Below are 26,582 nucleotides of genomic sequence, written 5' to 3' on the forward strand. Positions count from 1 at the left end.
ACTGCTGAGAATTATCCAAACGTGCACAGTTACCTTTTAGGGAAGCTCTTAATATGACATGATCAATCTCTCTTATTGACCCTAGCAGAATCAAAAGACCCACATTTCAAGCTACAACCTTTCCTTGTTTTATTATATCTATTTGGGGCAGGGGGAAGGACCTTTATATGCTTTGTTCTCCAAAAACGACTCTTCGGTGCTACTTATACTTTTAAATAAATAGCAGTGAACCATGAGTAGTAGTTTTTGAGCCAGCTCCTGCTGAAGTCAGTGGAAAGACTCCAGCAATCAGGCTCTCACAGAGCAACCCAACACCACAACCTGAAGGAAGAAAATATATATCAGATAGATAGATAGACAGATCCTGAATATCCACTACTCCAGATGAAGTCAGTTGGAACAGAAGATGCTCAATCTCTGAAAATCAGTCCCATTTTATTTTTAAATAATTAGCTGGTTGGCTTCTCTTGGGAGCAAATTTTACTTGAGAAAATTCAGCAAAGCCTCTTGTTTTCCAACCGTTCCACTGGGCCATTCTTAAGAAAACTGTTACTGTATAAATACTGCTTGCTATTTGATTTCTGTCCTCTAAACACTATTTAAATCGGAAGTAATATTTTCTAATCCTGTAAAAGCCCCCAGGCTTAGATCAATAAACATTTGATGAATACATAGCCTGAAGATATTGCATGAACTGATAAATGATAATTGTGCAGATACCTGGCAGCTTTTGTGGTTAAGCTTTTGTTTTTATGCAATTAAATGGCTGACCTTTTCGAGCACGGGACTCACTGTTAATGATAATCGCACCATGAGTACACAGCTTTAGTCGACCGTGCAGCGAGCAAGTAAAACAAAGACCTTTCCCTCAGTGCTAGTAAATGATTGCTTAAAAGGCTAGCGTTACTAGGCTTTGTAGCACACCTGACGCTCTCAGGGCAGGATAGAAAAGGGTCATTAGGGTGCTGGGTAAGGCTCCCTGACTCTTGGGGCCTTGCATCAATGAAACTTAGAGCTGTCACCAGACGGCTCTATATTCTGCTGCTGATCTCAGGGTCTTATTGGTCCTATCCCACTAGAGGATTGCCATGGCAAAGTGGAGCTCTTCTGCATTATCCCCGTACTCTAAATGTTCCCCTACACCAGTGGTGAGGATAGTGGAAATGAGGCAGAGGCACAGAGCTGGAACAGGCATACTTACACCCAGCAGACAATTCCATTAGGCCAGAGGAATTCTCTGCTGGGCATTTACAGTCACATTATGGCCCCTTTCTGCCACCTGAGCGATATAATGGGGCAACGTGATCACTGGAGGATCTGGTTTAGTGGACCTGCTAGAGCCAGGATTTGAAATCTTAGCCCCTAGCCCTTTGCTCAGTCCAGAGACCACACTGCCTGTCTGAGCACATTGCCTCTCTGCAAAGATCTCTTCCTTCTCCTCCATCTGCACACGTTCACCTCACGGCCCCTATGATGACCTTCTATCAGCCATATCCATTACTGGCTAGCTGGGGACACATTTCAATCTTTCACTATTACAACAAAATCTGTAGAGGAGACCCTTCCTTACTAGGCAATAGGGTGACCAGACAGCAAGTGTGAAAAAACAGGACAGGGGGTGAGGGGTAATAAGAGCCTATATAAGAAAAAGACCCAAAAATCGGGACATCTGGTCACCCTACTAGGCAATCTCCAAAGAGAATACCCCAAAGTATCCCCATGTGTATTCAGTGCAATTCTTTTCCACAAGGAAACACTATCTTCATTAAATCAACTTTATTTCGTCAGTCTCGTACAGGTTTCACTATATTCAGTATTGTATCCTGTCTTCTTATCTTGCAGCAGTTAGGTCGGTTGCACTCATTTTAGTCAGGATACCATATGCCAAATTTGTAAAATCTTGTTAACATTTGTGAGTTTTTTTGTGGGGGGAGAGTTTCCCCTTTCACCGGAGAATTACTCTTTAGAAAAGAAAAATAGAACTGACAATTACACTGCTTCCTGCTGTGAATAAACTGTTAGTACATTCCCAGCCATCAGGCTTTACAGGCAAATGCAAATATCTTTAGCCTTTCTCCCCATAGTGGATGAAGTTACAACATAAGGTACTGTCAGGTGGAATGTGAAAGTGTAAAAGTAAACACTGAAAAGTGATCATATATTTACGCAGTACTATTCTTAATATGTAGTCTTGTGTGTGTTTGTACATGCAGGTAAAATGATGGACAGTAGTTATGGGTAGAAGTGAAAGGAGAGTTATTTTTATTTTTATTCTAAATGACTTTTGAACAAATAAACAGCATTTTGGGATTCTGGTACATATGAGATTCTGTGTATTTATTTTCTCCATTGCTCTAGCCACAATGTCACCCAGGATCATGTCTCAGATGACAGCGAGGCAATTAAGAAAAAATGTGTCCAGGCTATGCCCCCTGCCAGACTGAATCATGACCCTTCGTTTGGCAGCCCCATGCATGAATCCCTCCCCTTGGGGAACTTCAGACAGAGGTTGACTTGCCAGTTGACATATGTACTTTTTTGTGCATGTGTGTCATGTTAGTGATATGATGCGCTCATTGGAAATAGAGCTTATATCTCTGCAATAATGCATTAGTTGAGATATTAACTGTTTAATGACTGAGGTCCAAGAAGAGATGCAATGGACTGCATGATTGTTTGTTATATTCCAAACTAGAATCCTTGGCAATTTGATACTTTTTAATTAAAATAAGTTGTAAAATCTACTTAGATATAAAGTACATCAAATTATCTAGTTTAAATATAAACAGCTGAGGACATGGTAGCTGAAAGCACTTGGGGAACTAAGATCTAGAGATAATTTATTCAATTAAAGTGTGAAATGTGCCCAAAATAGTGACTTGAAGGGTTTCTCTTCACCAATGCCATTTCTGCTGTCCACTGCCTATTTTCTTTTGTATCCAACTCCCATGGGCTCACAGCTCAAGAACGGATTGAAAGTAAAAGAAAAAAAACCTCTTCTCTGCTGAAGAAACGACTTTACAGCTGCACACAAAAACATAGATGAACATTTCCAGTATCATCAGTGTGCAGAGCAGAGCAGATGCAGCTTCATGTTAAATATATAGGACAGCTATTTACTAGAATTAAACTTCTTTCATTTTTCCTTGATAGCAAATATTTTCTGTTGTTTAAATAAGACATGCAAGCTATAGGGGTGATGTATTGATCATAATTAAACAATTAAATGAACAATTTCATATAGAATCTATCTATCTGTCTATCTATCTATGTGTATTTCATTTCTCAAGACTGGCTACCGGGTTGCTAATCAACTGGGTAATAGCACTTAAAATACACAATAGTGTACTTTATTGTTTAATTTCATACACATTCAAAAAGACAAACATGGGATGTGTGGACATGAAAACCCCTCCAGAGCAGGACTAAGGCAGTTAATTGTGCTCTTACTGTAAAGAATCCACATACAGCATTTAGATCATTATCATTCTACATAAATCACACAGCCCCAACCACTGAAATGCTGAGACTAGAATTTGGGTTCTTTGGCTCCAAAATCACAAGTCTGCCACTCATGCTGAAGTAGATATCTCCTTTGCTGACTAGAAGTCATCCCTTATTTCTGTGGACCAGCATTTGAGGGTGACATCAGTTGCCAAGCCACCTCATCTCTGTTACACTAATCACAAACCGAAGACGGAGCTCTAGTGACCCAGTTTCTATTAGAATGTTCACAGTATTGCCACCTTGGACCTGTGCAACTGTCTGAAAAACGTGATGGCAACAAAAGGCACCGTTATGTTATTCCACCTCTCGAAATAACCAGTGTGTTTGCAGATGTCCTACATCACTTTAGAAAGTGACAGGCATCAATCTAGTAACTATAGCTAGGGTCCAGGCATACGTTGGAATACTTAACACTGAGTCAATCTTCATGTTTCTTGGAAACAGAAAGCCTGAGTTTGCCAACACAGGACGATACTGAATTCACCTTGTTTCCTATTCAAATAAAACAAACAAACAAACAAACAAACAAAAACTTTTGGCTGGGAGAACTGAACTACACCAGGCAGTAGCCTGTGTAACCAACAAACCTATCACACAAACACTACCCTTGAGAATTTGTAATCCAGCCATGGGGCCACATTCTCAGCTTGTATAAATCAGCGTAGTTCCTTGATACTTGCTTGTGCTAAGCCAGTTTATACCAGCTAAGGATCTGGCCCTTTATGTTTGTCTTTTCTAATGATCATCTCAGATCGTTTTGTCGCAATATCTTATCTTACCTTTACATACTTTATTACTCTATGTGAAACTGTACCTGAAAGTTACATACTTAGTCGTTGGAGGCATATTTCTTCCCTGCTAAAGAGTAATTGCAGCAGAATATGACAAAAGCTCTGTCATTAACCACATACTCAAGTGTTTGAAAAATGCACTTGTAAACTACTTCACGCAAGAAAGGAACCGTGATATTATTCCCAGTTTTATTATTGGTGACTACAATTGTTAAAACCCGGATATGATGCCTTTAATCACCCCTATTATCACTTCATTTTTTTAAAATGAACTGTACTTAGTATTAGTCTTTATAGAAGATGCAGTAATTAGACAGGATGAACCTGTAAGAAAATGAAACCTCTTACTGGTGATTAGCATAGTGTTTACACTAGAATTGACAGTTTATTTGAGAATACATTATTACTCAAAGGTCCAACAGATGTTCAGGAAATTTCATAGTATTTCAGTAGCACCCTTTTGTCTTAGCAGCATAGAGGCCGTTGCTATGGCTTTGTAGGGGTATGATCATAGTAGCGAGGGACAATATTCAGATAGTGACAAATTTTCCAGACTCCTATTGTTATTACTTCTATTACCATAGTGCATAGGAGCCCTATTCATGGACCATGACCCTATTGTGCTGGTACTGTATATACACAGAACAAAAAGTCAGCCCGTGCCCCGAAAAGGTTACACTCTAAAGCCAGAGGACTAAACTTACTAGGCGAAGCATAGATAAGCATGGGTGGCCTCATCAGCAAGGACTAGAGGCAACCCTTTGTGGGGAAGTCCAGCCTGCCTGCAATATCCAGGAACAGGAAAGAAAGGGGAAGGTCCCAGGATTCAGTCTAGGTGCTGTCCCTGAATCTTACTCATAAGCTCCATCCTTTGTATCAGCCTTTGCCTAGTTAGTGTCATATACATTTTAAGCTGCTGGTTGGTTCTCCCTGCCTCTGCAGACTCTTAGCTGCTGGAAGAAGGGAGGGTCTCCAGTATTCTACTCCTCACTCAGCAGCTTCTGGCTACTGTGCGTGAGGTAGAAATGCTCTCCTGTCCCTTTTACCTCTCCCCAGTCTCCATTTTGTGGGTCACCTTCACCCATAAATAACTTAGGGCCTATCTCTGTTTGCCAGGCATATTAGCAACCTTTCCATTCACCTCTCCCAGTATCAGAATCAGATCATGATCAGGAATCTCATCTACAATACTAGCCAGCTGTTGATAAAATCCATCCTTCCCTTCTCCTCCCGCTGCTTTCGTTGGTGCGTAACAGCAGATCACAGTTATGCATAGTTGATTGTAGGCAGTAATAAACCTTGCTATGACAATCTGCTCAGACATTGGTTTCCAGCTGTTCACTGAAGTAACTCTTCTCTTGCCCACTGCTATAGCAACCCTAGCTCTATGCTTCGCTTGTCCGCTTGAATATCCAGAGTAAATGAAAGTAATTTCCAACTGTCAACTCTCCTGTACCGAACCAATGTGTCTCTTGTATAGCAACAAGGGAAACTTAGCTTCCCTCCTCCACTACTAGCTCAGTCTAGTCTGGAGCAAACAGGGATCTAACATTCCAGATTGTAATATGTGTAATACGATTAGCTGTTCATCCAAAATCCATGACTATTTCTACTTGTTACTTTATAGGTCTGAGTCAAAATCCATATAAATCAGTTTGTTTGATGTGCTGGTTCGATAACAAGTGAGTTTCAGATATACTTGTTTGTTAGGCCAAGCCACTCTATCCAGGATGGAACGGGAGCGGGGTTAAAAAAAATAGTCCTCCTACCCACCAACAACATGAACGCCATGGCCAGCAGCCACCGATCTCCCAGCTATAAAGGCAGCACTGCCACCAGCAGCAGCGCAAAAGTAAGGGTAGGTCTACACTTACCTGCCGGGTCGACGCGTAGAGTTCGACTTCTCGGAGTTCGAACTGGTGGAGTCGACGGGGGAGCTGCGGACTTTGATCCCGCGGCGTCTGGACGGGTGAGTAGTTCGAACTAAGGTAGTTCGAGTTCAGCTACGCTATTCGCGTAGCTGAACTTGCGTACCTTAGTTTGACACACACCCCCACCCAGTGTAGACCAGGCCTTAGGGTGGCAATACCATATCTTGCCATTCTTACTTCTGCTCTGCTGCTGGCAGTGATGCTGCCTGTGGAGCTGCCAGCAGCCACTGCTCTCTGGCCACTGAATGACAAGGCTCACAAGTAAAAAACAGGCTCAAGTATCACAATGAAATGTGAATACAATATTTATATTCCAATCGATTATTTTATAATGAAGCAATTTTTCAGTAATAGTGTGCTATGACACTTTTGTATTTTTATGTCAGATTTTGTAAGCAAGTAGTTTTAAAGTGAGGTGAAACTTAGGGTACTCAAGACTCCTAAAAGGCATCCAGTAGTCTGGAAAGGTTGAGAACCACTGTACTACACTGACTTGCCTGAAGAAGTTAGGAGGAGAGTAGGATGCGAAATCAGGATACGGGATTGGCAACAATAAAAAAGATTATGATGGTGGGGACACTGCAAGAGACGAAACTGACGATAGGATGCCAAAGAAAATAACGCAAGGCCCAGGTCAGTTCAGCCTAGAGACTGATCATCTACTAAGTGGAAGGACATAACATACAGGAACTGACCAGGCGTGGCTTCCTGTAGGAACAAGCCATGGACAAGAATGAATGGTGATGCTGAACTGTTCCCCATGTGTGCAAAGATGCTTCAGGATGAAAAAGAGTATGTCTCGTGCAGCTGCTCGTAGCTTTCCCAAGACATAGCACTAGCATGATCTTGATAGTTTAACAAAGCTGTGAGCAACAGCACAGGCTCTAGGGGTTGTCTGCAGATTCAGGGAGATGGTACATCAGTTTACACTTGCCTTGCATTGCAAAGGTTCTCTCTGCAACCATAAAGGCTAAAAACTTTTTTTAATGAATGTTCAGATTCTTCAGGCATTGGTGATGCGGGTCCTCTCACTTGCCAGGACAAATTTCCCCACTCACAAGGAATAACTAGTTTTTCCGAGCCCTGATAGTATTCAGAGACCTTTAATGCAAGTGGTTGTTTAATTTGTCATATCTTGGAGCTTCGACATCTCTAATAAAATTAATAAATAGGCACCTCGTGGCAAGCAGGGTGAAATTACTTTTTTCTAATTAGTCTTCAGACAATGTTATATTATGCGGTTAAGGGAAAAGGAGCTCTGCCTCAAATTTTAAAGTGGTGAATCTCAGTTTAATTCTGCTAATGGCAGTTAACACAGATGGCTAAAAAGAGTAATTATCTTTTTTAGTTTTCTACCACCTGTCACAAGTGAACTGTTTTCTTTAATTGCTTAAAATTACTCTTAATCACACAAAACAGATACTTAAATCCTAGTCTCATATTGAAACTCGAGAGCAGGATTTCCACCCTATGTTATGGGACCTAAGAAACTATCACCATGGTTAAGGGTAATATGCCTGCTATGTGCTGGGAGGTTTGAAAATACATACCTTTAATCTACCAGACCTGAGCAAGGCTTGTCCGTTGAGCTGAGCAAATCCTGTAGCCTAATCCGAGTAATTATTAGAGTAACAAGGAGGTTATCCCCCTAGTGCCCAGAAGAAGATATATGCGCTGTATCCTTCCACTAATATACTCTGCAACAAGTCTACATTTTGAGAAGGGACACTGATAAATACCATTGCGTCAAAATGACCTGCCTAACAGCTCCATTATGACATAATGGTATCTATCCCTGGATGACTCCAATGGGAGCTTTCTGCATGTATCCCAGGACAGGTTTTGGCATAGCTGTCATCAGTTCCATTTTGGTTGGGACCAAATCAGGTTAAACTTTTGCTGGGTGTTTACAATCCACACCAGTGTCTTACAGAGTCTGGTAGCTGGTGTCTGTATTATTTTTTATAAAAGCAATTCTTGCCTCCCACCGCTAAGAGATGTATGTTTGCCGGGCAGAAAACCAGCTGGTAATTCTTCCCCTCCCATCGCCATTACTCCCCTTGATGTCTGAATTTACAGTGGGGAAGTTCAGATTTAGAAAGTGACCAGAGAAGTCATTAGCTCAGTTCTGCCCTGGTAGCAAGACTAAAAATTACCCTTAACTCCAGGGTCATTTAAAATGTTTCTGGATCTCCACTGCATGAGTCTAGACCTCTTGGAAGAGTCACCTGCCTTAAGGGAAGGCAGGCAAAAGCACCATGCAAATTATGTCAGCAGTTTTGATGCCAATGATTCTTACCCCAACCCTGTCTCTCTCAAATTCTCTAGACGAAGCTTCCATAACACTTCAGATCAGAGAGGAACATTAAAGGGATAGTCATAAAAATAACTACATCAGTTAGCATTAGTTCCTAATCCTAGATGGAAACCATGTTACACTAAGGGTGAAAAGTTGTAGTATGTAGTGCAGGAAAGGTGAAAATACACCAGTGGTCTAAGACCTCTACAGTGTGCATTACATCAAGAGATTTATTCATTTCCTTTAGAGAACATAGATTGTTTTGCAGAAAGCCCTGATTATTCTAGTTTAACATATCACTTGCTATTACATCTTCATTTCAAGTGTTTGAGTTTTGGAGATTAAAGGAGACTCTTTTGGAAGTGCACTCTAAGACAATAGCATGAAGAAACTTGCATTTCCTCACCAGGCGACTGAAGAAAAGGACCCAAAATAGGACATGATCACTGACTTCTAGATAAACTTCACAGACATGCATTTCTGAACCCTGCATCCTTTTGGAAACTCAATATCTATGTGATTAATCTTGTATACAAAAACTTAGAGCAGGGTTCCAAGTTAGTGGGAATTTCCATTTTGTAAATTCCTATTATTCGTCTCACCACATGTTTTAAGATAGCCTCAGCTCTATAAAATGTCTATAAGTAGGCGTGAGAAAGTAAAGAAAAGGCCCTGATTGCCTCTGCATCCACATGTGCTTTTTCCCACAAAGAGGAAAGTTAGATTAATAATTGTATTCACCTTCAATATTTAGTAAATAATAAAGTATTTCTGGATAAATAATTGTATTAAAGCTAAATGTCCAGTTTCTATAGTTCATTTTTAATAGCTTTTTACATGCTTGCTCTGTTTTAGAACAGTTGTACTGATAAGTCCTTTTGACAGAAAATAGCCTGGTACACCAAATATTTTGATGTATGAAACTGAGTTAATTTCATATTAAAGCTAAGAATTTTTCATTGGAACATGTTAATGTAGTCTTATTACTTGGCTACAGATTTCATATGTACTTATGAGAATAATAATATGAGCATATATAATATAGACATGTTCTTCTAATTGTTTTTCCAGCAAACAATAGGGTTTTTAAATTGGTTATGTATATTGGCCAATCACCACACTCTGCTCAGTGCTCTATTATTGGTGTTACACAGTGATAACAGGAAATGAAAGCGTCGGAAAGGGGGAAAGATTAAACAGAATCAATACGTCATTGTGTGATAAGTAACAAGCTTTCATAGTTTGACTAAATAAGGTAATATATTTTGTTTGAGTGACTCAGTTGTTGTTTTTTTTTAAATAGGAAGAATTGTTTCCCCCTCTTCTCCAATGGATATGTATTTTTATTAATGCCATTAGCAATGCACAAATTGGCTCATGATTAATATAGACCCTGATCTTGTATAGCTTACTCAAGCAAAATTTCAATTGACTTTAATTAGTTTTCCCTGAGCAAGGGCATAAGTTGTTCCAGTACTGTAACTTGAGTACTGTTGCTTTTTTATTCTATTATACATTCAAAGTCCTGTGTTAGCATTGTTTCCTTTAAACAATTCTCAGGGTATGTTTTAGCAATATGTTGCTTCCCAAGGGCCAGCTCTGGCAATCAACGTGCTGCCTGATCAAGCAAGTAGCACAATGGGAATTTATCACCAAGACCTCACTCATTGTGCTTTCCTGAATGTGGATTGCTATAGGCAAGCACCATAATGGATCATAAGTTTCCTATACATTTTTTTAACCTTTGCTCAAGACGTCAGTGTATTCAATGCAGGCCCCATCTTGCAAGGTTCTGAGCACCTCTGGCAAAGCTAGCGGCACCCTCTGCTGTGTCTGAAGTCAATGGGAGTGGAGATCACTCAGTACTTGTAGTATTGGGCCCAGTATGTGATTTTATTTGCCACTGTACAAGTATCAGATTTGAGATGGGATAGTATGTAGGTAAGACAGCTGTCTATTAAATTATTTAGAGGAACAAGTGGATGACAAATACAACTGACTTAAAAAACCAACAGATTAGCATCTTGTTGAATGAATCCAGCCAGTAGTATCAATTCAGTAATTCCTCTGGAAAAGGAGAAAAAGCATCATAGTTTTATCTTATAGTTAATAAAATACATGTGCTTGTGTGTAGGAACATACGGCATATGGGCATATTATATATTTTCTGACATATCTAATATATATGTTATACTGTGAATAAAATACACAGACCCAATGTATATTAGAGAGAGAGATTTTCAAAAGTGCTCAGTGTTGGCCAAACTCTGTCCTCACTGAAATCAGTGGTAAAAAGGCCAACTGAATTCAATGGAGCAGAATTTGGCTACTACTTTTGAAAATTCTCACTCATAATTTATCAGTTCAAGTCAGCAGCTAAATATGTATGCATTTGCAGGAAGTTATATTATCCACAGAGAAGAAAATATATATAAAATGTACAGTACACAAAGTCAAACATTTTACAATAAGAGGTAGATCAGAGATCTGATCCTTTACAGAGCTAAATACACTGGCTCTCAGGGAAGCTGAAAAGGTAAATGATGAAATCACCAAGTCCCTCCCCCGTCTCTAAAAAAATCACTGCACTGAAACTTTTTTCTTGAGTAGACATCCCAAAAATCTACAAACTGTGAGCCATCATTGTGTATTGTGTCAAGTACATTTTCAAGGCACACAATGTATTTTTAACATTGAAACTTGGCCTGTAACAGCCTTATAATTCAAAACCTTCCATGTTTCTTACTAGTTCAAAATTGATTGTGTAATAAGAAAGAAATGGAAAACAAAGTACAGAGATTATGTAAAGTAGCAGAAATAGCTAAAACTTATAAGTCCTCCTGAAAATTATGCATGCTAAGGGGTTTGGAAAGATGCACTAATTGGAGGCATTACTGTACCAGGCAACATAAGAAAAACAGTTCATGAATATACCTACTACAATACCTTGTTAGGAGCCTGACTTTTGGGAAAAAATACTTAGCATGAGTTTTTCCAGTGATCTTTTAGAAACCTTTCAAGATGCATATTATGTAACTGCTTCCATAAGAATAACTGATGGAATATACGGGTGGAAATATCAGAGAAGTAAGATTGAGCTAAGCATTTCATTTCCCAAATACAACATAGTGCACAAGGAAATGTCTGTTTCTGCTTATAGATGCACTTCACAGTAAAAACTGACAACATTAGGTTTTCAGAAATACTCAGCCCCCAGCAGATATTTTTTCCCATTCAGATATTTTTTCAGGAGAGTAAATGGGGGTGCACAGCTCATTAGAAAATCTGAAACACTGGTCTTTATTTAACGAAGCAGTTATGCACATTTCATGGTGTAAATGAAATGGTGCTACTGAGAATTGACACCTTACATACTCTGGCTGCTTAAAATGTTCCTGTTGTAAACTCAAAAATGGTACTGTGCAGTATGTCCCAAACCTAGGACCCTGCTGGAGAGGGGATGGGCATTGAGTCAGACAGGGAAAGAAGGAATATTCCCCCAACAGTAACCTAACATAGCTCCAGTGCAACCCCTGCAGCACTGGATAAGCACAGAAGCATCTCTGACCCCACCTTTAGAGAGGTGGGGTCTACAGAACATGGGGAATTGACCCTCATACCCAACTGGTTTTGCTGCCAGGGTTTTCTAGCGCATAGAGGGAAAGCGATTTCATACGTGAATACTAGCATGTCTCAGATTACATCCTCATGAATATTTAAATGGGTTGGATCTGGAAAATGTGAAGTGTCTTCCACACCTACTGATGTCATTAGGCGTTGAGGGCGTCCCACCCGTCACATTAGTTTATTAATATTCTGTGTAATTATAGGGTTGTAAACAAAACAAATATATAATAAAACATTGCTGCAATCCCAAATCCTTACAGTTCCCTGTGAGTACATTTGATGGTTTATATAATTAAATCTATCCAGATTTTACAACAACAATTAGAAAAACTGAGTTTGATTACATTCAGTATAAACCATAGCAGAGCAAAGCAATATGTAATAATTGTTAACAAAAAATCCAGTATTGCTAAAGATGGCATTTAGAAAATAATAAATATCAAAATATTTATTGAAGAAAACATATTTGACCTAATAAAAAACAGTATTTTTGAATGTAACCTCTCTTTATTGCTAATTTTCCTCCAGGATTTGTTTTCCTTTTATATATTTCCTTAGTGAACACTGGTGGTATCATGCCACCATGACCAAAGTGACAGCCTTTTGTCTCTGTTGGATTAATCAGTGTGTTCTTTGATCCATAACATATGCTCCCCGTAGAAATTTAAAGTCAACATATTCAACATTTGTGGTCTGGCGGTTCAGTATCTGATGTTAACGTAGCTGATGGACTGATGTATTTGAATGTTTTTTATTAAACCTCTCATTCACACACAATAGGTCATATTCAAAGTGTACAAATGTGTGTACAGGGTTATATACTGTATTTGGATTAACATCTGAAAATATCTATGTACTTTATCTGGCTAGGAAGACACAGAGAGGCCATCCATTGTTGTTAGAATACTGGGGTTTTGAAATACATCTGTGTGTGTGTTCATCTATGTGTGCATACATTTTCTTACAAACAGAGTGTCTCAGCCACAGGCTTTCTGCAGCATTCTTGCATTGGCAAGTGAAGCTTGTCCTCACGGAAGAGAATAGAGGCAAACCTAATGATCCTAGGGGTCTGGCAAAGGCGATGAAAGATATCCCTGGCCTCTATTCCCTAACTGCTCCATCCAACTCACTGCAGCCTCTGGACAGCATGAGTAATGACCCTAGGGACAACACCAATGGGGGTTCCAAACCATTTAAGGGACAGAACGTAAGTTACTACAGATTCTCTGCTAAAATTTATGCTTTGGTGGCCCATGGGTTTTGGGGGGAGAAGCCAAGAGAGACCTGCTGACCTGAAGAGGGAGTTCAGGGGAAGAAGAAATGTCAGACAGAAGAAAGTAGCACTCCTTCCTTCTCTCCCCCTCCCCGCACCATCAGCAGGGATGGAGGTGCACCTGCTCCCTTCCCCATTTGGGCATGGAGACAAACAGGGGTTAAACTTAAATATTTTCCACAGTGAAAAGTGTAATAGATTGAAAATTTGATTTCCTAATGCAGCATGTTGAAAACGGCAGAAAAGCTATGGCAGCGGAAGCTGGATAGAGAGAACACTTGGGGAATGAGAGTTAGAAGCCCATTTTTCTTTTTAAGTGTCTCATTAAGGTCATTAATGATATTCAAACAATTTAATTATTGTTGCAATGAGCAGTATTATGCATGTGGCCATGATTTATAGCTCAGCTGCCCGTTTGCTGAACATACTGCCGTAAAGCACAATGTAATATACTGTGTATATAGAGATATGAATTGCAAGCATAAAATGAAATTAACTGTCCTCAGCCACTCAGGGTGAGATCCGACCGCTGTTGAAGTCAATGTTAAAACTCCCAGTGACTTAGTAGTGCAGGATCAAGCCCTAATTCCACCCTTAGTTGCACACATGCAAGTCACAGTGAGTGGAAGTGTGCATGGAACAGAGGCGGCTCCAGGCACCAGCACTCCAAGCGCGTTCCTGGGGCGGCAAGCCGCGGCGGGTGGCCTGTCAGTCGCCGTGAGGGCAGCAGTCAGGCGGCTGTCGGCAGCATGCCTGCAGGAGGTCCGCCGGTCCCGCAGTTTCGGCGGCAATTCGGCACCAGGTACACCGAAGGCGCGGGACCAGCGGACCTCCCGCAGGCATGCTGCCGAAAGCCACCTGACTGCTGTGCTTGGGGCGGCAAAATACATAGAGCTGCCCCTGGCATGGAAAATAGGACCCAAACAGAAGTCAGGCATTGTAGATTGGCACGGTCCTTTTTTAAACACGCTGCCTTTTCCTTTTTAAAACTGATGAGCCAAATGTCAGCTGCTGCCCTAGACTTTAGGCAAGAGGCAAGTCTACTGGGTGCAGGAGAAAACCAGCAGATTGAAATGTAAGAAAAAAAGATGCACTATCCTTAAAGATAATTTTTCTTGTGGAACTCAGATTTTTGCAGAAGTGGTCCTAGATTGCAACCTACAAGGTAAAATGAACTCATCCAGGCCTACTTATGAAAGGGTTTTATTAAATTGCATATTAATTTGTGTGTGTGAAATTAAAAGTGGGATTGTTTTACAGAATGTTACCTGCATCTTTCTTTTATTTGACAACGCAGAGCTCAATGTGATTAACAACGTGGCTGCTCACAGCAAAAAGAAAAATAATTGTTTTTTCAATATACAAGCTCCCTTAATAATTCAGAAATCAATATGCATCCTCAGAGAATTTTCCCTAGCAGTGGATTATAGAATTCAGGGTGGCCTGCCTTCATTTCCCTATGAATGTGAAGCTGTTGTGACCTGGGTTAGCCAGGAATTTAAAAAAAAAATGTATAACTATAACCAGTGGGATTGAAATCATAGCTTCCAGTGCCCTAATATGAATATTAATAAGAAGCCAGGCCATGAAGTTCCTCGCTGAGTTTGACAGTTTAAAGGATCAGTTAGTTAATTAGAAGATAACATGGCACATTGCATCCCTTGGCTCTGTCCTGCCTTCTGTCTCCTCTTTTCATTTTCTTTTTTGACATGTTAGATTACATCATTACTTGTAGTTTCACTTGTTAGCCACACCATGAAATGAGAATATTTTAAGCTTTAATTATCCATGATTTCTTCCCTTTTCTGCTAAGACCTGACTTAACACGATATTCAAAAGGAAGCACAGAAGAATATGAGGTTCAAAGGCCCATGAATATCAGCTTGATCATTTGTAACATATCAAACTCTGCATTTGAACAGTTAAAAAAAAAAGTTTTTAAACAGCACAGAAAACTGGGTTGATCATCGTAACAGCAACTGCGTTTAAATATAAAGTTGACCCGTCCTCTCTTTTGTGCAATCATTACAGATTTTTCCATGCATGTTTCTATTGTGCATTTTCCAGTAATCTAAAGAACTCTTCCTCACTGCCTATTAAATGAGCCTGCCTCTTTATGTGTTCAGATATAATATGGTACATTTATTGGCTAGTACTATGCTCAGAAAATATCCAGGTTATTCAGTATCATTTTGGCAGAGTTGGACAAAAGCATTTGAATACACAATGTTCTATCATCCAGTGACAATCTCAGTTCAAGGATAGTGCAGGGGAAACTGTATGAATTAACGGACAATGCACATTAAAACCTCCGCAAAACACTAACATATTCCTTAACAACTTGTGCTGCAACATCTGAGTCCCAAAAGTTAGACAATCTGCAACTTACAAATGTTTTAACAAACACAGAAAATTAGACGTATAGAAGTTACAACCAGATCGTAACAGCTTTAAATTATTCTGAAAGACCCAATCAGCCCATCACAGTTTTCCATTGACTTTAACTGCCGTTGGATTTGGACTAATACCATGGATCTAAACCCATATTTTGCAAGTATCAAACCATTCAATCCTATATGTCTCACAAATGGATAGTAGTTATCTAGCTTATGTTTTTCATAGTGTCTATGATCAGAATAGTACCTATCCACACGGCGAAGACAACGTATGTTACTAACCTCATACTGGTCTTGAAAGCAGCTTGTCTCCAAAAATGGGGATCTTGTAACAAACTAGGAGTAAAGCGTTCAGCTGGAAGGTGTCTAGGAAAGCCTCTGGCTGTAAAATAGTGCTGCAAATGACAAGATCTAGGATTAGGGGATATATGCGCCGATAGGAAAGATAACAAAACTATTCATTTATAAGCAATCTTTAGTGCTCACCACCATAGCATCTGCTTGCCTATGTATTTTCATATTTCTCCTATCAATAGTTAGGCAATATTTTTGTATTCAGTTCAAATCTTGCTATCAAAATATATTTGGGGGAGGGTTGGGAAATTGCCTAGAAAATGTATCTACATAATAAACCTACATAGTAAGCTAATACAATAGGCTGGTGAGGTAATTTATTCTTTTTCTTTAAGGTAAATATATTAACTGACGTATTGATTCTCAGTGCTTCACAAACACATTACACTGCTAATAACAAATGGACAATGGAGAAAGAGTTACTGCAGAAGTACAAGACTGAGCTAGATAATGTCAACAATAAAGAGAATAATGTTATATCAGCTCAGAAACCTGGAATTCTGTTTTCAAAGTGATCAAGTTAGGCAGGAAGAGTGTACCTCCTGTGTTAACAAGTATTATTGCATTAGATTGTCTTCTATTTCATTGTTATCACATGAATTTTGATTTCATAATAAAACAAGAAAGGGCGTGGTACAATTGCAATTTCATATACTGACATGATTATACTGTAAATACATTAGAGAGAGACCAAATGCAACATTTGTATTGATGTTGCTATATTTTATACACAAATGATGGAAAATTGTGAATGCAAAAGAAAGATTAATAAAAAGTCAGTTGTCCTCTTTCTTAGAGAGAATGGTCTTGTGGTTGAGGTGCTGGCATAGACCTTAAAAGTTCAATTCCCGACTCTGCCACAGACTTCGGAACACTTAATCTCTCTGTGCCTCAGTTCCCCATCTGTAAAACAGGTATAATGTTTCCTTTCTCCCAGCATGTCTGTCTTGTCTACTTAGATTATAAACTTTCTGAAGCAGAGATTGTCTGTTATTGTGTGTTTGTACAGCACCTAGCACAAAATTGTGCCATGTTTGTTGGGGGTGTCTGCGCACTACTTTAATACAACAGAGCATGTTAAAGGGAAATACAAATTCCCAAATTGCAAAGACAGTACATTGCACTTACAGAGTGCCTTGCTCCGCTGTCATTAAGTCCCACTCCATCTTCTGAATCTTCTTCTCAGGGTTTCTGGAAGAGAATTAGAAAGCAGATTAATCACAGCTCAATAAGGTCTAGAATGAATATAAAAACATATGTATAGTAACAATGTTTATTTTCTATTGGCCACTATTTACTTCACTTACATCGAATCTCCAAACGCACAGATAGCCTCACCTGATGTTGAAAAGTGCTACTAAAAGGAAGCCTAATGAACACTAGACAGTTTATTTTGCCCTGTATCTAGGTAGATGGGGAGGAAGTTGACAGTTAATACCTTTTCATATAGAAATGGCTCAAAAATCTTTACATAAATATAATGGCTGAAACACTTAGCCATTTAAAGAGGTTAGTCAGTTGTAGTATAGTATCAACTGGCTGTGGCTTTTTATTATTAAGCACTATTGTGCTGATCCTAAGGGGAGTTCCCCTTAAAGACATTAGGGTCAAAGAGTAGAAGCATTTGGACACAGTTAAATGGATTTTACACCTTTGTGTCTTCCTGACATTACTGTTTTGCTTCACAAACTGGCTAATATCAGATATAACCTATTGGGTTCCATTCTAAATCACTTCAATTTTCTTTATCCCTTGGCTACGGTCATATGATCATGATCTAAAGCTATCATAGGTTGTGATCTACTATTTTACTTGCTCATCTGTATTAGGGTGAACTTTATTCGCTTTTGGGCACACGTCTATCAGTTTTAAAGATTAAGTATTATGTCAATAATTCTTATGCAGCGTGGAAGTACACTGAATCATTTTGTTTGCCCTCAGATTGTTAAAAGAATATTATTGCCTTTCCTGAAAACATTTTTATTTTAAAATGAACCATCATTCATAACAGTCTTTGCTTACCACCAGCAGCTCTCCAGTGTGATATTTCATAGAAAAAGCACAACAGGGTCTGTAAGTAATTTCAGACTTGATAGCACATGAACCTTATAGGTACAAGTGAATTACTAAAGTTTGACTTTGCAGGGCTGCTCTTTCATAATTTGCTTTCCTTTGCTGAGCAGTTTTTAAATGTCTTTAATTTTCTTTTTAAAATTATTATTACTCTGTGAGAATAAGACGCAGAGCCTCATTACCGTTCACTTCCTCCACCAAACCCCCAGAGTGATATTTTGTGTATGTTCAGACATTTCTTTCATTTTAAAGAGACAAGGAGAGTGAGTTAATATCTTTTATTGGACCTTCTTCTGTTAGCAAGAGACACAAGCACCAACAGAAATTGGTCCAGTAAAGATATTACCTCGCCCACCTTACCTCTGTAATATCCTGGGTCCGACACAACTACAACATTCTTTCATTTTAAGGCAGTTATATCACCAGCAGAAATTATGGGCTCAGTTTTGACCCTCTGCTGTTCTAGTGGCAAAAAAAGGGAAATTAAAGCTGACTTTCACAGGTAGCTGAGGTTTCCCACAGTGTGGGACAGCCAGTGTAGAGCTGGTCGAGATGGGGTTCAATGCTGGGCTTGGCCTGGAAGAAGATTAGGCTGATGCCGCTAGCACTTGAGCCAAAGATGAATCTTTTCAAAGCTTTGTCTGTCTTCAGATCCGTGATGCCCACAGAACAACAGCTGAGCAGGTGGCAAATTCATACGTCAGTTTATTGTATTATGCAAAGTGTGTTCCTTTTACTCTAAGCTCATCTTCCCCTTCCTTGATAGCCCCCCCCTCCCCAAATAGACTTGTCCATTTCACCCACTTCTCACACCTTGTCATAAATCTAGATAGTAAAGTCTCTGGTGCAGGGATCGTCTTTTTAAGTGTCTGTACTTCACCAAGTACAATAGGTCTCCAATCCTTGATTGGCACCTCTATGTGCCACTATAAATATACATTAAAAAAGGTATGTCTTTAGTAGGAGAAGGCCTTTCGTGCTCTATGAGACAACCATCGGTATTCTAGTTCTCTTTGCTATAAGGCAATGATGACATGTTATCCAGTAATTTACATTACGTTACATCATTGTTTGTGCTCGTGACAGAAATGACTGAGCTATTGCAACACAATTCTCTTTGCTTTTCAGCCTTGGAAACAATCAAGCTGCTTCTCAGGGTTACTTTTTAATACAATAACTTGTTCATATACTATTGCTGCCCTATTTCAGCAATGGGAGTTAAATGTGAATATCTAAGGGACTTTAAAAAGAACATCCAGAGTGAACAGTGAAGGCAATGAGTGAGTGATCTCTCTCTCCATCTCTCTCCATCCATCCTCTCCATCTCCAGACACTAGGAGCTACCATTTACCATAATAGCCATTTATGGCTTTTAGCCAACCTTGGACTTAGCCACCATATCTTTTATCCATTTTTTATTCCTTATATCCCTTTCTCCTCTCTCCTCCTCAGGAGTTCCACAAGCTGACTGAAGAAGACTGAAGAAAGAATTTTTTTTTATTTGTTTTTTTTTATTTATATTTTATTATCATTTTCATTTTGTTTTAAGTTCTTTTATTAAATAAGTAAATATTATCCTTTTTCTATCCACTTTCTCTGATTCAACATTGATTATATATACCTCTATCATGTTTCTATCTTCTTTTTCTTTGAAGAGTCCTAGTCTCTTTATCCTCTTTAATCTTTCCCTCCTCCTCTACCCCTAAACATTTTTTCCTTTTAGTTTTAGTTGTTTTCTTTTCTTTCTAGTGCTTTTTTTTCTTTTTTTTGAGTGAGAAGACACATCTGTACACAGTATTATGAGAGATGGTATTTCATGGATTTATATAATATATAATATATATTCTATTCTATAATCCTTTTAATCTTTTTATTGATTCCTTTTTTTTTTTTTTTTTTTGCACTCTCTGCACACTCGAAGACATCTTCAGAAGAATAGAACTATTGACCTTAAGATCACGATTTTTTGACGCTGTAGTAGCCCCAGCCCCCATGTATGTGTATGTATAGTTTTTTTTATTTTTTTTTTTTTTTTACATTTCCACATTTTATCACATTATTATTTTTTTGCCATTTTTTTGCCAATTTTAGAGTTTTTTTTTCTTCTTTTTCTTTCTTCTTCATCTGCTCTATCTTCTAAAGTTTAGTATCATCTATAAACTGCACACTGGCCACCACACTTTTTTACCCTTATCTTTATTTTTGAAATGAATAAAATGAATTTGGGGGGGACTGGACTGGACCCCACTCACCACCACACCCTCTCCTCTCTGAGAATTTAATTAATTTTTACCCCCTTTGTTCCTCCCTGTCCTCTACAGTTCTCTCAATCCATGAAGGACTTTCCCTTATCCCATGATGACAGCTTTCGTAGTAGAGCCTTTGGGTGAGGACCTTGTCAAAAGGCTTTCTCCAAGTACAACACTATGTCCACGGATCTCCCTTGTCCACATGTTTGTTTGACCCTTCAAAAGAATTTAAATAGATAGAGAAGACATTTTTTCTTTAGAAAAACCATGTTGACTATTGCTCAAGAGTTTAGTTTATTATCTATGTCTCTGATTTTTTTATTTTTTATATTTGTTTCAACTAATTTGCCCGGTACCGATGTTAGACTTACCGGTCTCAGGAGGACTTGTGGCACCTTAGAGACTAACGAATTTATTTGAGCATAAGCTTTTGTGGGCTGCAGCCCACGTCATTGGATGCACAGAATGGAACATCTGGTAAGGAGATATATATACACATACAGAGAACATGAAAAGATGGGAGTTGCCCTACCAATTCTAAGAGGCTAATTAATTAAGAGAAAAAACTTTTGTAGTGATAATCAAGATGGCCCATTTCAGACAGTTTGACAAGAAGGTGTGCGGATACTTAACATGGGGAAATAGATGCGAAGTGTGTAATGGCTCAGCCGCTCCCAGTCTCTATTCAAGCCTAAATTGATGGTGTCTAGACTTTAGACTCCTTAGCATAGCTCTGAGGACAGGATTGTTCCTTTGATGGTTTAATAATAATAAGACATATCATTGCACTTATTTTAAAAAGAAGCACTGGGACTTTTTCAGAGGAGCGAGGTGAGAAAAATCAGGATTCAACAGCTCCAACATTAACTTACAGGAGTAAGGCCAGCAGCATTCTATATTTGCTTTCAAAATCCTTATCTTTTGTTATGAAGTTTACATATTTCGGCTCCAATCCGCATGGGCAGGTGGCCATACCTACATGCAAGAAATTACAGGATGAAGGTCTTTTTGCGTTGGTATTCAGAATATATATATATATTTGTTTTAATTGTAACACTTGCACAATGGCATGGGAAAGATACTGGCTTGCCTTCAAATTCTCAAAAGCCAACAAAGGGACATTTTTTAAGCAAGATCCACCATAATTAAATGTATTATTAAGAATCAAACACTTAGGGCACTTATCAGAGCTTCAGAGTGTTGAAAATTCACTTATAAATAGACCTACTGAACATGAATTCTGATTGAATTCACTCTCAACACACACACACTACCGCGCTGATGGAGCTGACCCATTGACTACAATTTGAAGCATAATGGCTACATTTTTTTAAAAAAATTCTCACTCCTTGTGGTCATCCTTACTCCTTTTAAATTGCATATGAATATAAGATTTATTATAAGCAGCTGTTCTCTTCCCTTGTCTTTGTTTCATTTGGGTCTCAAAAATTTGTAAAATTAAGGAAACTCATTTGATTGTTGATGTATTAGGCAAAAATGGTTTCACCACATCCTGCTTAAGTGGGAATTACTTATTTAAACAGAATCTGATAAGTATACATACAGTAATATGGATCTTAAATGGTTCTTACGCACAAAAAAAATGCATTAAAAGCACAGTAGTACAGTTGCAAAGTCAAGCACTCAGAAGTTACAAATGCCGGAATTAAGGCTCTGTAGGGGAGTGTGCTCTTTCGGCATCATATTGATACCCACACAGTCATCAGCAGGGTTAAAACTGCATAAACTCTTCCACATGAGTTAGCAGATTAACTGACAGCAGTAGTGGGTTGTCATCCTCTATGTGGACCAGCACTAGAGAGGATGGGACTCTTTGCTAGCTATTTGCTGACATCAGAGGAATGGTCAGACTCAGGAAGCTGGAGTTCCATTCCAGGCTCTGGAGGAGAGTCTGCTCCAGCAGACACAGTCCCTTCACCTCCAACCCATCTCTGATCCAGTCCCATATCTTCCCCACACTCCATTCCTTGTCCCAGTCCCATTCTCCTCACCTAGCCAGTCCTAGTCTCCGTTGCTTAGGCTTCTCATCCCACCCCAGTCTCCTTGCCCAGCCATTCCCAGTTCCCTCTACACTCACCCACAGCTTCTCATCCAATCTCAGTCTCCTCACTCACATAGCCACTGGCTTTTGGGCTCTGAACCCCCATTTCCCTCCCTGGCTTCCCACTGCAGTCTCTGCCAGCTCCTCTCCCAGCTCTTAGTCGTCTTCTCCAGCCAGTCCCCCACCCACTCCAACTCCCAGTCTTCCCCCCGCTTCCAAGCCCCTTCTTCCAATCTACTGCTTCCCCCACCACAAATCTTGTTCTTGCCCCTCTGCATTCAGTTCAGGCAGTTCCTCCTCCATGCTGCCTCGGCCCAGCAAAGGGGGTCACCGACAGGAGAGACAGTCTCCCTGCTCTCATTTGCAGTGCCTGGACTCAGACTCAGCACTACCTGGAGCAGCTGGGAACTGCGATCTCCAGGGAATCAAGCTGCAAAAATCTAGCGAGTCTCTATTGAGCATGTGCACACTGCAGGTTTTCAAAGGCTTATAATAAAACTTTGCTGAATTTTCACGGGGACAGCAAACCACATGTCAAGTCCCTGTTTGAAAGGATGGGGGTGCTAGAGCGTCTCAAAGAACGGGATGCTAAGGGTTTTTATTATCAAAACGATTTATTTGTCCCTAGCCTCATTCTCAGAAATAACTGAACTCTTTTAGCTATAATTTTCCAAAAAGATTCAGCCTGAGGCAGACACCGTGCATGGAATATTTCAGTTCAAACGGTTAAAGTTTAGCAAAGTTATAAGCAACTGAAAGCAGGGTCTTATAGTCAGAAGTGTCGGGAATGTTTCACAATAGGCTGCGCTACCAGCCCCGCCTATAACAACAACAGAGTAATATCAAGTAGGCTCAGATAATGGAAAATATCTGTGTTTAGATCAATGTTTTTGCTTGAATATCAGGCTTACTTACCAGAGCTCACAGCCCTGCCAACTTTGCCTATTAAACTATACTGTTTGCTACTGAGCAGCATGATTAATTTCTGTTAGCCAAGGACCTGGGAGGCCCGGTTTATCTGAGAGCTCTGCTAGTCAATTGAAAGGCACAATGCTGTGCTGAAGTTACTCTCCTGGCCTACTTTCTGGACAATTTTTTTTTCAGTGCTCTTATATTCTAATGCAGACTGGCTGTCAGGGCATGTGTTGCATCTGATTAGATATCAGCATAGTCTATTGTACCACTATGGAAAAATAGTAGGATGATGCTTTGCAATGGGGATTGCAGCTGGGACATACCATGCAATAAGCTAACTTTTGGTTCCTTCATCTTTTTTTCCCCCTCTTCTTCCATTTCTGATGACACACAATTGCTGAAAATTTTCTCAAGGTGACAATTGAAATGTAACTTTTAAAGAGCAACTAGTTTTTAAATAGACACTGTTAACCTTGTGAGGAGCCAACATTTACATTCCATAAAGGAAGATGCATCTTATGCAATATCTTTGGAAGATGTAATATTAAATTGTCCCTTACCTTAAAATAACTTAAATATATGTATTCAAAGCCAAATGCTATACTTGTTGCAATACATTTAGTCCTTGTTCTTAAAAGTCATTCAGGTTTATTATCTCTGGCATTTTCAGAAGGACACCAAATCTATACCTTTACTCAAGATCACATATTTAAGTACTTTAGGGCCAGATCTGGGTGTATCTCACTTAGTCGTTTCCCTGCCATTGCAGAGGCTTCAAGCACTAGTGCACCTGTCCCTCCATTCTCTGCCGGTGGCACATAATAATCTAGTCTCTTGTGGGCTGTAATGCTTTCATCTAATTGGGTTTAGTGTGTAGGTGCTGGATGGTGTTGATGGCCTGTGGTGGTCCTTTCTGGACTTAAATTCTCTGACTAGATCCAAAGCCCATTGAAGTCAACTTAATTATTTGCATCGGGCTTTGTGTAGCCTCACATTATTCCAATATAGATAAACACATTTAAGCTTGGATGTTCTGTATGGTTCCTCAACTTGGTAGGCACACAACAAGACCCAAGGACACAGAGTATCTTGAAATGGTGTGACCCCAGAAGTTCAACCAGCACCCTATGCAGAAGTTACTCAAAGTATCTGTTAAAGAAAACAAATCACAGCCTTCCAATCTCATGTCCGAGGACCTTACTCAGGAAAGCATCCCTGTCACAGTCATGGGGCTCACTGCATCTCTCTCTGTCTCCTTTCTGATTTCTCTGAGTATATCCCCTCAGGTGTTCAGCAGCTATGGAAAGGGTGCTCCCCTCTTTTCCTAGTTGGGTAGGATGTACTACTAAGACAGACCCTATGGGTGAAATATATATCCCTATATGTAGTACAGAAACACCACATTAGTGACAGCATTAAGAACTATTGAAGAGCACCATGTAGTTATGATAGGAAAAAGGAATAGGGATTTGTCACCATCCCGGTTCGGAAAGCACTTAAACACATACTTAATTTTAAATTGACCTCAATGAAGGTATTTCTGAGTACTTCAGGCTCTGTGACTCTAGTGCTTGGAAGACTCAGAGTATGTCAATTCAGCAACTACACACCTGTGGCTGGCCCCTGCCAGCTGACTTGGGCTGTTTCACTGCTGTGTAGACGTCTGCAAGTTGGGAGAGTCCCAGAGCTCGGGCTCCAGCTTGAGCCTGGAAGTCAACACAGCAGCGAAAAAGCCCTGCAGCCTGAGTCCTGCCAACCCGAATCAGCTGGCATGGGCCTGCCGTGGGTTTTTCTTTGCTGTGTAGACGTACCCTTAGGGAATATAATAAATTCAAAGACAGAAGACCATGTCCCATTTGAAACAAAGCAGAGGCTTCATGGTTCCAGAGTCCCTGCTTAGTGATCAGAGAATTGGTTTTAGGTGGATGCTCTAGATAATTTTCTTCACTTTCTTCATACCATTTATGATTTTGTAGACCTCTATTATATTGCCCCCCCCCAGCCATCTCTTTGATAAGCTGAACAGTGCCAGTCTCTTTAATCTCTCCTCATATGGAAGCTGTTCCATACCCCTAATCATTTTTTGTTGACCTTCTCTGTACTTTTTTCTATTCCAATATATATTTTTGAGATGGAGTGACCAGAACTGCATTCAATATTCAAGGTGCGAGCATACCATGGATTTATATAGTGGTATTATATTTTCTGTCATATCTATCTATCCCTTTTCTAATAGTTCCTAATATTCTGTTAGCTTTTTTGACTGCTGCTGCACATTGAGCAGGTGTTTTCAGAGAGCTATACATGATGAATCCAAGATCTCTTTCTTGAGTGGTAACAGCTAATGTAGACCCCATCATTTGTATGTATAGTTGGGATTATGTTTTCCAATATGCATTACTTTGCATTTATCAAAATTTAATATCATCTGCAATTTTGTTGCTCTATCACCCAGTTTTGTGAGATCTCTCTAACTCTTTGCAGTCAGCTTTGGACTTAAGAGCTCTGTGTAAGCTCTAAAGCTTGTCTCTGTCATTAGCAGAAGTTGGTCCAATAAAAATATAACCTCACTCACATTTTCTTTCAAAGATCTTGAAATCAAATAAATTAAATATCAATTATAGGTCTCTAAAAACTGTGGGAAAAATCACACTATCTGCTTTGCAGTGTCACTCTTATCCACAGGGTAGATTTCAGTTGCATAATCTGCACTTAATCCCTGCACAAATTCACATAGTCATCCACAGAAGCCCTGCACATGCTGAGTGAGTGCATATCCAAGTCAGAGACCCACAGTGAGAGATCCAGTACATCCACCTTTAAACACTGGCATCAGAGTGGTTCTATTTTCCTACTTGATTTGATGATCCATCCCCTTAACTCCATTATAACATAATAAAAGACAATAAATATAACAACTTGCAACTGGTAAATACTAATCACTTTTTGGGGTAATTATCCATTCAGGGACAGAATACTTGATCCAGATTCATTGTGCCAGTTAATTCAGTGACGTGGACTCTAGAGTATCTTTCACGAAACTGTGACATATACATATAGCTGACTGCTTACATGATTTTCCTAGTTAGGCAGATCTTTCATATG

General features: G+C 39.5%; 1 protein-coding gene and 1 long non-coding RNA gene across 9 annotated transcripts in view; one reads left to right on the forward strand and one right to left on the reverse strand.

The window, feature by feature from the left end:
* The window catches only part of PDZRN3 (PDZ domain containing ring finger 3), a 204,537-nt gene that overhangs the window by 134,273 nt on the left and 43,682 nt on the right, over window positions 1-26,582 (forward strand). The window lies entirely within an intron of this gene.
* The window catches only part of LOC120368761, a 193,780-nt gene that overhangs the window by 49,453 nt on the left and 117,745 nt on the right, over window positions 1-26,582 (reverse strand). For 5 of the 8 annotated variants that reach the window (XR_005582775.1, XR_005582768.1, XR_005582771.1 and 2 more), the window contains exons 3-4: window positions 17,307-17,369; window positions 16,107-16,219 (exon numbers count right to left, since the gene is read on the reverse strand). This is a non-coding gene — a long non-coding RNA (uncharacterized LOC120368761). Of the gene's footprint in view, window positions 1-187; window positions 322-2,919; window positions 3,025-9,991; window positions 10,596-16,106; window positions 16,220-17,306; window positions 17,370-26,582 lie in introns of those variants that run through there. The other 3 variants (XR_005582770.1, XR_005582772.1, XR_005582769.1) reach the window with 3 other exon arrangements.

This window comes from Mauremys reevesii, linkage group 7, assembly GCF_016161935.1.
Source record: "Mauremys reevesii isolate NIE-2019 linkage group 7, ASM1616193v1, whole genome shotgun sequence".
Taxonomy (NCBI): Eukaryota; Metazoa; Chordata; order Testudines; family Geoemydidae; genus Mauremys; species Mauremys reevesii.